Source organism: Parasteatoda tepidariorum, chromosome 3, assembly GCF_043381705.1.
Source record: "Parasteatoda tepidariorum isolate YZ-2023 chromosome 3, CAS_Ptep_4.0, whole genome shotgun sequence".
NCBI lineage: Eukaryota > Metazoa > Arthropoda > Arachnida > Araneae > Theridiidae > Parasteatoda > Parasteatoda tepidariorum.
Genome location: NC_092206.1, coordinates 79,866,046 through 79,877,055, shown reverse-complemented (window position 1 = coordinate 79,877,055; position 11,010 = coordinate 79,866,046). Strand labels below are relative to the sequence as shown.

The 11,010-nt window shown below is 30.3% G+C and overlaps 1 non-coding gene across 1 annotated transcript; it reads left to right on the top strand.

Moving 5' to 3' along the window:
• The first annotated feature begins 397 nt into the window (after nucleotides 1-397).
• Nucleotides 398-469, top strand: TRNAH-GUG (transfer RNA histidin (anticodon GUG)). The gene has a single exon. It is a non-coding gene; the product is annotated as a tRNA-His (tRNA).
• The last annotated feature ends 10,541 nt before the right edge of the window (nucleotides 470-11,010 follow it).

Here is an 11,010-nt window from a genome sequence, read left to right as displayed (position 1 = left end):
TCAATAATTAATTTTGCAAATTAAAAAAAATTTCAATCATAAGAATTTGTTTCTCTTAGATCTAAGTAACTGCAAATAAATACAAATTTGAAAAATTATTGTTTGGAAGACTTCATCTTTAATGTCTCCAGATTAACTTATAAAAAATTTCTCTATAAACATTACTTTTTAGTTTGTTTAGAAAAAAACATTTTAAGAAAAAGGGAGGGAGAGAGGGAGCGAAGGAGAGAGAAAGTCAAGGTTCCATCATCCGTATCTAAGACGCTGATCAAATAATAGGAAAAAGATTTCGCCAATCAGTTTTTTTTTTCTTTCTAAACTTCCTTTATGCTCCAGTAATTGGGTCTAAAAAGTAACTAATGCTGTTTTAAAAACTTTATAATGAGGCACTTGCATCGCCGTGATCGTATAGTGGTTAGTACATTGCGTTGTGGCCGCAATAACCCAGGTTCGAATCCTGGTCACGGCAGTTTTCTTTTTTCTTTTTCAATTCCATACAGGTTAAAATTCTCCAAATTTAATGAAGTTTCGAACTTATTAGCTTAATATTTTTATGTCAGTATTTTAATATTTCTCCACTTAATATCAAAATTTTTTTTAAGGATATATACAAGGTGTATACCTAAGACATCGTGCAAAAATCTCCTTCATTTGTTTTGTTTCTTACTATTTATTTATTTCTATACTGAAAAACCGTAACCAACGGTGCTGCTGTTCTGGGTGTTAAAATTCATGTTATGTTTTATTTTGCTGCGCAAAAACTACAAAACTGAGAAATTTGGTATTACGATGATGTATAGAATTTTGTGCTGGGCGTATGCTGAAATATATTTAAAAAAAAAAGAATAACTTTCGAATTCTTTTTAACTGCAAAACTTATTGTAAAAAACACCATACGAGTCACTCTGCACCCCACAGAAATCCAATTGCAAAGCTGAAAGTGCCATATTTATTTATGAAGTGTATTTATTTATGAACCATATTTATTTAGACAAGCTTAATGTGAACCTAATAGCACCTAAGCTAGCTTAGTTAAATTCAAAATTATTTCAAGCTTGCATTGTTCATTTGTTAATCGTTTATAAACCTTACTGGGCTTTGTGATAAAGTGTAATTGCGGACATTAAAATCAACTTTACACTGCTACCTGGTAACTAACCACGTGTCGGACGTAACGGTAAGTGTTAAAACTAAACAAATCTTCAAATAAGACAAGAACATTATTTTAAAACAATGATTTTATTTTAAAAAAAGAATAAAAACCATACCAGTTATAACTACATCTAAAATATAAATGTTTCGTTGTAAAGTGCGCAAAATAAAAAAACGAATGACTCTCAATAATTTTCTATTTTATGGATTGGATCTTCACGGTCTAGGACTCAGTCTCAATGATACGAAGGGGTAACCTCAAATATACTAATTAATTAGAGCAGACGATATTTCAAATTACGAAATCAGGAACAAAAACGTGCTTTCTCTGAATAAACATACCCTCTCTTTGACGGATTCGGGTTCCTGACCCCAAAATATATGAGGTAGCCGCGATCTAGGAAATATGGTTCCAACAGATTGGTCAGGAGAGTCGTCCAAAGTTTGGACCCCTTAATGTTATGTTTACTTTCTGCGTGTTTAGTCATATCTCGTGAAATTTTAAAGCCAATTGAAAAATACTTGCACACGTTTATCCAAAATTCGTTTATCCAAAGATAATTAAGTGCAGAAATTAAATTTTAATAAATATTTATTATTTTTTTATCATTTTATTAAATAATAGCTGAAAAATATTGAAACGCAAGGTTTAAAATTTTTTTACATCATCCTAAAGTATGTAATTTTACATAGAAAAATATAAAAGTTTAGCAAAATCTCGGTTGAATAGTTCCTGAAAAATCGCATTTTGAAAAAGTCGCATATTTAAAATTTGATTTCTCAAAAACTATTCATCCGATTTCGTATAATTTTTTATTCTGCCATGTAAAATTTCATTCTTTAAAATAATATAAAAAATTTTGTACCTTACGATTCAAGATTTATTCCACTTTTATTTAGTAAAATAATAAAAGATAATAAAAATATACTAAAGTTTATTGTTCGCGCAGAATTATCTTTTTATAACTTTAAAAGTTCTCGTGATATGGGGAAATACGCAAAAAGTAAAATTAACATTAAGGGATCCAAACTTCGAACAGCTCTCTTGATCAAACTATGGGGATCATATTTCCTAGATTGCGGTTAACCCCTATATTTTGGGGGTCAGAAATCTGAATCCATCGAAAAACAGGTGTTTAATCAGAGAAATTACGTTTTTGCGTCTGATTTCGTAAATTAAAATATCATCTGCACTTATTACTTAGCATATTTGAGGTCACCCTCTCAAGCCATTAAGATTGAGTTCAAGAACGTGAAGATCAAAAGTTGAAAGAGTTCATTAGATCAAAAGTTATTCAGGGTGGTCCGTTTTTCATTTTGCGCACTGTACATGAGATATTTTTCCTTAGCCTTTTTTAAAAAAATTTAAATGCGATATTCTAAGACATTTGCTTTTTAAATAAGCAACCATTTTTAAAATTAAGTTTATAAAAATAATTTTCAAAATGTGGCAACTAAATCAATTTAAAATGCTGTCCATTTAAATTTGGAGAAGTTATTGTGTCTCACCGCAATCTAATGCATTAGAAAACTGTATCACAAATGTTAATTTCCCAAAATTCTTAAAATGAACTACTTTAAATATAATAGTTTAAACAATGTAGATTGTTATGAAAAAGATTAACATGCTTTTATGTTTTCATTGATTAGGTATTCAATAAACTTAACACGAAAAACAGCTCTTTTTATAAAGTTATTATCACGTAATAGTTTTCATCAAAATATTTTATGTTTTATAATTGATTTTTGTTGTGAAAAACGCAACATATTTTTACTATGGATTAAGTTTTCTAAAAATCAATATGAAACAAAATGCTAAACTCCTTTTCTCATATTTTTAAATATTTCTCATTTATTGACAAATTGAAAGCTTTTCTTTATTCTTCTTTTTATAAATAACCATTCATCATTTTTACATTATTTCTCTTGTACTCAAAATTTTAGAACATTTTGTCAATTAGGATATTATTGAACTGGTTGTTGGGAGTAGAATCCTTTATAAATATTTAATTTCCGATATTTCAATTGCTAAATCATAGTTTCAGGGTCAATTTTCTAAGATTAAAGACCGACACTAGAATCTAATACTTTATTGACCATTTTTATACACTGTTTATATTCATGAAATTATAAATGCACAGTAAACACGTATAAACTCATGACATCTTTTTTTGTTCACCAAAGGTTTGGAGCATAAAACCTACAACCGTTCTAATACTAGTTCACCAAAGGTAACTGGAAAAGGGAGGATATTATTATCGTCCTAAAGCATTCAATATCAATAGAAATACAAATTTTTTATGCTATGCTATCAGTTCTATTGCAAATTATAATGCATAAATATCAAAATAATTTTTTTTCTTGTTCAATTATGTAGTTAGCTGTGTTTTGAACTGAAATCTTTAAAAAGTTTTAAGTATATATATATTGAAATAGAACTAAATATATTGTTCAATATTGATTTATTGGCAGAAAACTTTTAATCATTCTTATTTAAAGCATGATAAAAATAATGAAATCACACGTAGGCTCTGGCTTTTATTTCAAAACATAGATAATAGTATTCAAAATCAATCTACATGAAAATTTCAAAGAATTCAAACGAAATGAATATAGGAATAAAGTAAAACCATGCATTTAATTATCTCTAAATAACATAAAAACATAATGGTCTCACACAGTTTTCAATTTTTGTCACTCCGTTTTCATTGCCTGAAAAATCACATGGTAGGATCCAGTTTTTCCGCTTCAATTTCTTTATTTCTTTGGTTGTCGTCAGCATAAAATTAAAAAAAGTCAAGTGTTGTTTTCTTAAAAAATATTTTTGGATCCCTAATTCAGACATATTTATAATTATATTCTAGAGATATTTATAATTATATTCCTTTTAATATTTATATTCTTTATTCTACTTTGCTGTTGGGAGAGAAGGGGGCTAGTGTGAACATGGGGTACATCTTGAATAACTTTTTTATTTTTTGGTCAAATTTCATCTATGAGGTATCATAGATTGGTAGTATTGATGTTCACTTCCATGTGCTGTTGCGTAATCAGACTGTGAATAATTTAGTAGAAATTTGTTAAAGAAGGTTTTAGGAGAAAAAGTAGCTTCAAAATTTTCTCTTTATTCTTTTATTAACATATTTTATTTCCAGAATTTCAATAAAAGGTGATATTTTGTAAATTATATGTTTTTTTCCACCCATTTTGATATAAAATTTTGCTCTGTATACTTTTAATTAACCATTATTTGTCATTATGCAAACACGTGTCTTCGTGGGGCTAGTGTGCACGTATACACATTGACCCTTTTCAACTTCCAATTTATTGTTGTTTCTAATGCCACTTGCCAATGCCAGCCAGCCTGCTTGGTAAAATCAAGCGAATGTAAGGCACATGGAGCGTTTCTTGTTTTTCAGTGGAGCCATCTATGGACAAGAATACGACTTCAGCCACACACATGTTACAGCCCGTTTACAGGGCGGATATATTCACGCATCCATTCATTCATCCATAGCTCGTAATGTTAGACCCGAATCAGAGAACGATCCATCTCTAATTCAGTTCCTCCAAAGGTTTTATTTGTTATAGGAACTTGGAGGATTTTGTGACCCGACTAATTTAATGTGCACCGGTCACCATTTACCGGTCACCTTCGGCCGGCGGAAGTCGAACTCACGACAACTTGAAAATGGGAAAAACGCTCTACCAACCGGGCTATACCGGCCCTAGTCCAACATAGGAAATATGAATTAGTTACAGATATAAATCATTTAATGTTATTTATATTCTAAATCAGAGTGTTTTGTGTAGAGTGATATACCTTAACAAATACCGGCTTCATTGCATTTAATATATTTAACATAACCTTCATATTAATTCCCACTTTAAGGTTTTAAGAGAAAGGGTATATTTTAATAAGTTTGTTGAAAGAATATAAGAATATAATTCAAAATTGCTAAATTAATTTTTGCCATACACAAAACAAAATATGTACGAACAGTGCCATCTTCTCTCTGACAAATTGGTTTCATTGCTTCAGTGGAGGAAATATATCAAAGCTACGAGCTCCGTCTGTTGTTCATTCGAACAATTTCATCATCATGTTAAAACTATGGTTATTAAAATTGATTCAACTTAAAATTTGTTACATGCTATCAAGTCAAATTGAATAATAGTTTTTCAATCAATTGATTTACGTTTGAAATGTCTGTCTTATAGTGAAATGCTCTATTATAAATTAGTATTTTAATTAATAGGTATATTATATCAATATTTAAGCTCTAATAAAGTTTAGATTACAAAATTTTTATTTTTATTTTAACTTCAAATATTCCTTACTGTGTTTAAAATAAATTTTTACTTAATAAGTTATCAAGTTTGCCCACATTAGACACGACAAGCCTCGAGTAGTGGAGCTAGTGTGGACAAAAACGGCCTTTTTAAAAAATATTATTATCTAATATATATAATTCTCTTACGCGGCTCCCAAATTTTGGCTGTATTTCTTTTCCGCCGGTGGCAACGTTTGCTTTGTTTTGTTTACGTTTTGAAAACACCAAAACATTCTGTCTTTTAATGATGTGTTTCTGATCTAATATATATAATTCTCTTACGGGGCTCCCAAATTTTGGCTGAAGTACTTTGTACAACTAAATAAGATTCTTTTCACAACACTTGAATATTTACTTTATTTTCTTCATTTATAGAGATAACAGTCGGCAAAGAATTCGGAAAAAATATACTTGAGGGTGCCCCTTGGCAAAATTGGCGACTTATGTTTGGCGCCATTCCTGTTTGCATGGAACACTGTGGTAACAGGAATGGCGGCCAAAACATAATGATATTTCAATAAAACATTGGAAAATTTCAACAAAACATCGGCCGAAACTTTACAAAATTGCAATGAACCCAATATAAGCAGAATCAATAAACCAAATAAAATGCATTTTGAATCGAAACAAAAATTAAAGTGGTAAGCACAGAAAGAAAACGAAAAAAAAAACAACTCCCACAAACAGGACATTTATATCTATTACTATATAAACCTTTATTCATACACCAGTCAATCGCTGCTTTTTTTCAATTGTTATTCAAATAGTGCAGAAACTTAAGATTTATCTCATTTATTGTTGTCATTTTTAGGACCAGAAGCAAAAGTAACCTTACCAGCCAGTATCCAACGTAGAACTAGCGGACCTCTGAAATTACATATACCGTTGAACATTTAAAAATAACGCTAAAATCTAAACCAATCAGAATCACGATTGGGTTTCAACATCACCCAGCTTGGCGATCAGCCGCAATCACAACTTGGCGAGAATCATGGGGCACCCTCAAATATAGTCTAACCAAGAATTCTGTCAGGTTAAAAAACATTTCGCTAAAAAAATAACGAATTCTAAAAGAAATAAAAATAAATAACTTAAAAAATAACAGAAAATCCTCAGCGGCCATGTCGTATGATTATGCGGCATATAAAAGATCCCTGGAGTGCCTTATTGGCTCTTGGCATTTCCGGCAAAATTAAAATTTGTAGTGCACTTTAGCATCCAAATAGAGTCTTGGTGCTGCCATCTAGTGTGGCAGAAACTAGACGGCCAAATGAAAATGATCAACGGTATCTCACCCATTGTGGTGGTCCTGAAAGAGTGGATACCAGCTCTGGAGAACGCGCTAGGTCTGCTCATCGGCACGACCGATAATGCAGCTCTTTGGAAATAAAATTAAAAAAACTTAAAAAATAAAAATGCTGTTGCCAGCCATATAATTTTTTGAAAGTTAACTTAGCAACATAAATCAAAATGACATAGAAGCGCAACTAGATCAAAATTATGATATTTGAGCTCTTGACGTAACAAATCCTTCAATTCTATAAGTGTTGTATCGCCAAATGCCCAAATTAACAATTGTGTTTTTAAAGAAATTCTATAAAAAGTTTTAAATAAACAACCTACTTNATTGGCTCTTGGCATTTCCGGCAAAATTAAATTCCTAGTGCACTTTAGCATCCAAATAGAGTCTTGGTGCTGCCATCTAGTGTGGCAGAAACTAGACGTCCAAATTAAAATGATCAACGGTATCTCACCCATTGTGGTGGTCCTGAAAGAGTGGATACCAGCTCTGGAGAACGCGCTAGGTCTGCTCATCGGCGCGACCGATAATGCAGCTCTTTGGAAGAAAAAAAAAACTTAAAAAATAAAAATGCTGTTGCCAGCCATAGAATTTTTTGAAAGTTAACTTAGCAACATAACTTTTTATGACATAGAAGCGCAACTAGATCAAAATTATGATACCTGAGCGCTTGACGTAACAAATCCTTCAATTCTATAAGTGTTGTATCGCCAAATGCCCAAATTAACAATTGTGTTTTTAAAGAAATTCTATAAAAAGTTTTAAATAAACAACCTACTTCTACAACTGCTTCTTGAAGAACTTGGCTCATTGATTAAAAATATTGTTTTAATTTTACAGTACTAACTTTACTTCTACTTTCATTATTGCTATGACCCTCTTTCATTACATTTTACAACTTATACTAAATTTGAGGACTTTAAGTAGTTTTGTGGTTGAATACTGACATTTAAAAATGTGTACATAAAAAAAATAATATTTAGAGGTTAAGAGTTGCCTCAAAAAAATTTGAATTGTTGACATTGAACTTAACAATGGAAACAATCGTTTTTGTGAAAAATTGAATTGTATTGTCGACATCAAAACTAAAAATATCGTGTTTCAACTTGACAATACTATCTTAATTTACACTTTAGAATTGCCTCGGAGAAATTTGAATTGTTAGCAATGACTTAAACAAAAAGTTTTATTTTAACTGACAAATACTATATTATAATTTTAACTTTTTCTATGACTATACTCATTTTTTTACTCTTTTCTTTGTTTTTTATACGTTTTATATTTTTGTGATAAGATAAAAAACTTATAGTTTATAGAACACTGATGAAAACCCAAAATGATGGGCTTCATCAACAATCTAAAATATATAAATTTATTTTGCAAATTCCATATTATTAGGGTGGCTCCCTTCAGAGAAATAAAAATACAAAATTATCTTCAAAGTCGATGCTTTACATCCGGCGTTCAGTGGCAGACTGCTATTTCATATTGTTTTACAACACATGGCTTTCGCCCTCTGGTGGGAAAGACTTTAAAACAAAACTTACAACAGTTACTTTACTCAACGACTGAAATTTAGAATAGTGTGATAAAGAAAAAAATGTGAACTGTTTGCAATTTCAAATTAATATTGAAATGTACAGGTTTAGAATCTTCTACAGAGAAAAGTTTTCGGAACTTCAGTATTAAAAAAAGTATACAAAAGCTAGACGTTAAGAACGTATCCAATGTGCGAGCAAAGCGAGCATTGGATTGCGAAGCAATCCGAAATGAACTGCGAAAGCAGTTCCGGGGGTTGGCGAGCGCAAGCGAGCAGGGGGCGAAACCTCTTAGTAATTATAATAATTTGCCAAGAAGAAATTTGTTTCCCTGATAATCATTTTCAATGTTTATAGCAGTTATTTTTGGCATTTGTTTCAAAGAATACCATAATGCGGTTCATTTTATTCCTTTTCAGTTTATGTATATACATTAAAAACAAATTCAGTTCTAGCCAAGACAAAGTTCGAGGACTGCGAATGTAGCTGTAGGACATAAAATCTAATTAAATATTATCAGTGATAAAACTATGGAGAAAAATTTATTCTTCTTTTTAATGAATTAAATTTTACATTAAAATACTATTATTGAAAAAGTTCACAATTATCTTTATATATACTTTTTTTTATAAAGTTGGGGTTCCACCAAAAGAAGTTTGATCGTTCAGGGTTCCGTTGCCGAAAAAAATGGGAACCACTGATATAATTCACGACGAATGAAGAACAATTTATGAAAATAATTAGGATATGAATGTTCTTCATGAGGTATTGTTAGTTTGTATGTAGTATTTACACTAAAAATACAGGTAAAGAATAGTTGTTTCGTAGCATTTCGTCAAATGTCTTAAAATATGAGTAAATGCCAACTGTGATCACTTCTAAGAAATATTCACTAATTCATTTAGAAAAACTCATATATTCAATGATTTTTTACTTATAGTTAGACTAAATAAGTTTAGTTCAACTGATCAACTACAAAATTTAATTTTTATTTAATGAAATGCAAGAATTTCAGTTCAACTTTACATATTCTATTGTTTTTTGACACCTTGAATCTTTTAAAAAGAATATAATTTTTAAAAGCAAATTAACTACTTTGCTTTGCCAATTTCAGATCATTCTATGTCTTTTTTAGGGAGTATTCAGCATCTTTTAAGATTTTAAATACCATTAACACATTCAAATGTAATTTCAAACCTTCTTTAAAGTTTAAATTTTTCCGTAAAGTGGTTATGGTGCTTAAATTGAGTGGATTGTTTTCTAGAGGAGTTATTCGAAATATATCAATCAAATCATAAACAGATTTCATCGATTCGTCTAGGTCCAAAAAACTTGCCAACATTACATCTTCAGCGTAATAAAAATAACTAGAATCTGATGAATCAGAACTCCGTTTGAATTCATCAAGCTTTACTTTACTACATTCATTTGAATGTGGCAACAGACCATATTTAAAAAACGAATTATTCTCATTCTTTCTATTATCTCGAAGCAATTTTTCGTGTATCCAATACCACTCAAACTTTTTCAAAACAGGTTCGTAAACATTCTCTTCCGATCCACAAAATATAGGAATTCCGGCAATATCTTTATTGAAACAAACTCTTCCAGTAACTTAATATTATATTTAATTAAAAAGGGTAATAAACCTAGTTTTCAACCAGTAAATAGGAAAACATTAATTGATATTATATAGGAATAATGACTACCAGTTTTCACTATTGTCTAAAAATGTGGTTTTTGATAAGTTAAAAGAATTATTAGATTTATTTAATTTCCAAGTTATTATCCAGATTACTTGCACCTCACGTTCTTACATAAATTTAAAAATGTTTCTTTTAACTGTATCTTAGTCAAAATTAATAGAAGTGCTTAGTTCTCAATTATTACGAAATTCAATACTGTATATTATTTTCAAATCAAAATTATAATACTTATGTATTTTTCATAGAATATGATAATTTCAAAGAGTCTGGAGAAATGTTTATTGAGCAGATGTGGTTAAAAAAATAGTACCTCGTGCTTTTTAAGTTATTAGTTGTTGTTAACAAATTTTAACAAGACACTCAACTCTTAAGGACTTTTGAAATATGTTTATTGCACAATAATCCTTAAATTCCTGATTTCGAATTATTTAAAGAGTGTTTTTATTCACTTCTAAATAAATCACTTACACTAAAAGAAATACAATTGGTTTATGGTTACGCTGCACAGTTATTATTTTTTTCTCAGTTGTTATCAACTTAAATAACTCGTATTGTGAAATAAAGTCCCAGATTTTCACTTCTAAAGTAAATAACAAAGCTCTTGGAGAAATATGGGAAATATGTTATCTCGTATTTACTATTAAGTAAAATGGCAGTTTTTCATTAATTTTAAATCAAATTATTTCACTAATTTTCCCAATACACTTTACCGTGGTCACCATACAGGCCTTCTGGTCACTTTACCATGGGCACCATGCAGTGGGATCAATGTCGCCTAAACATCACCAGGAGGGCAGATAGATAAATTGCGCCCATGTCCGAAGTGTGATTTGAACCCGTGAACCGCATGATTCAAAACAACTCTATGACCACCATGCATATTGGTTGCTAGGCCCGTCACTTTATTTTCAATAGTCTAGTCTTTACGTGAGCTTCATCTTTCTAGTTAACAATCACCCACCATGCAGTACAATGAGGTT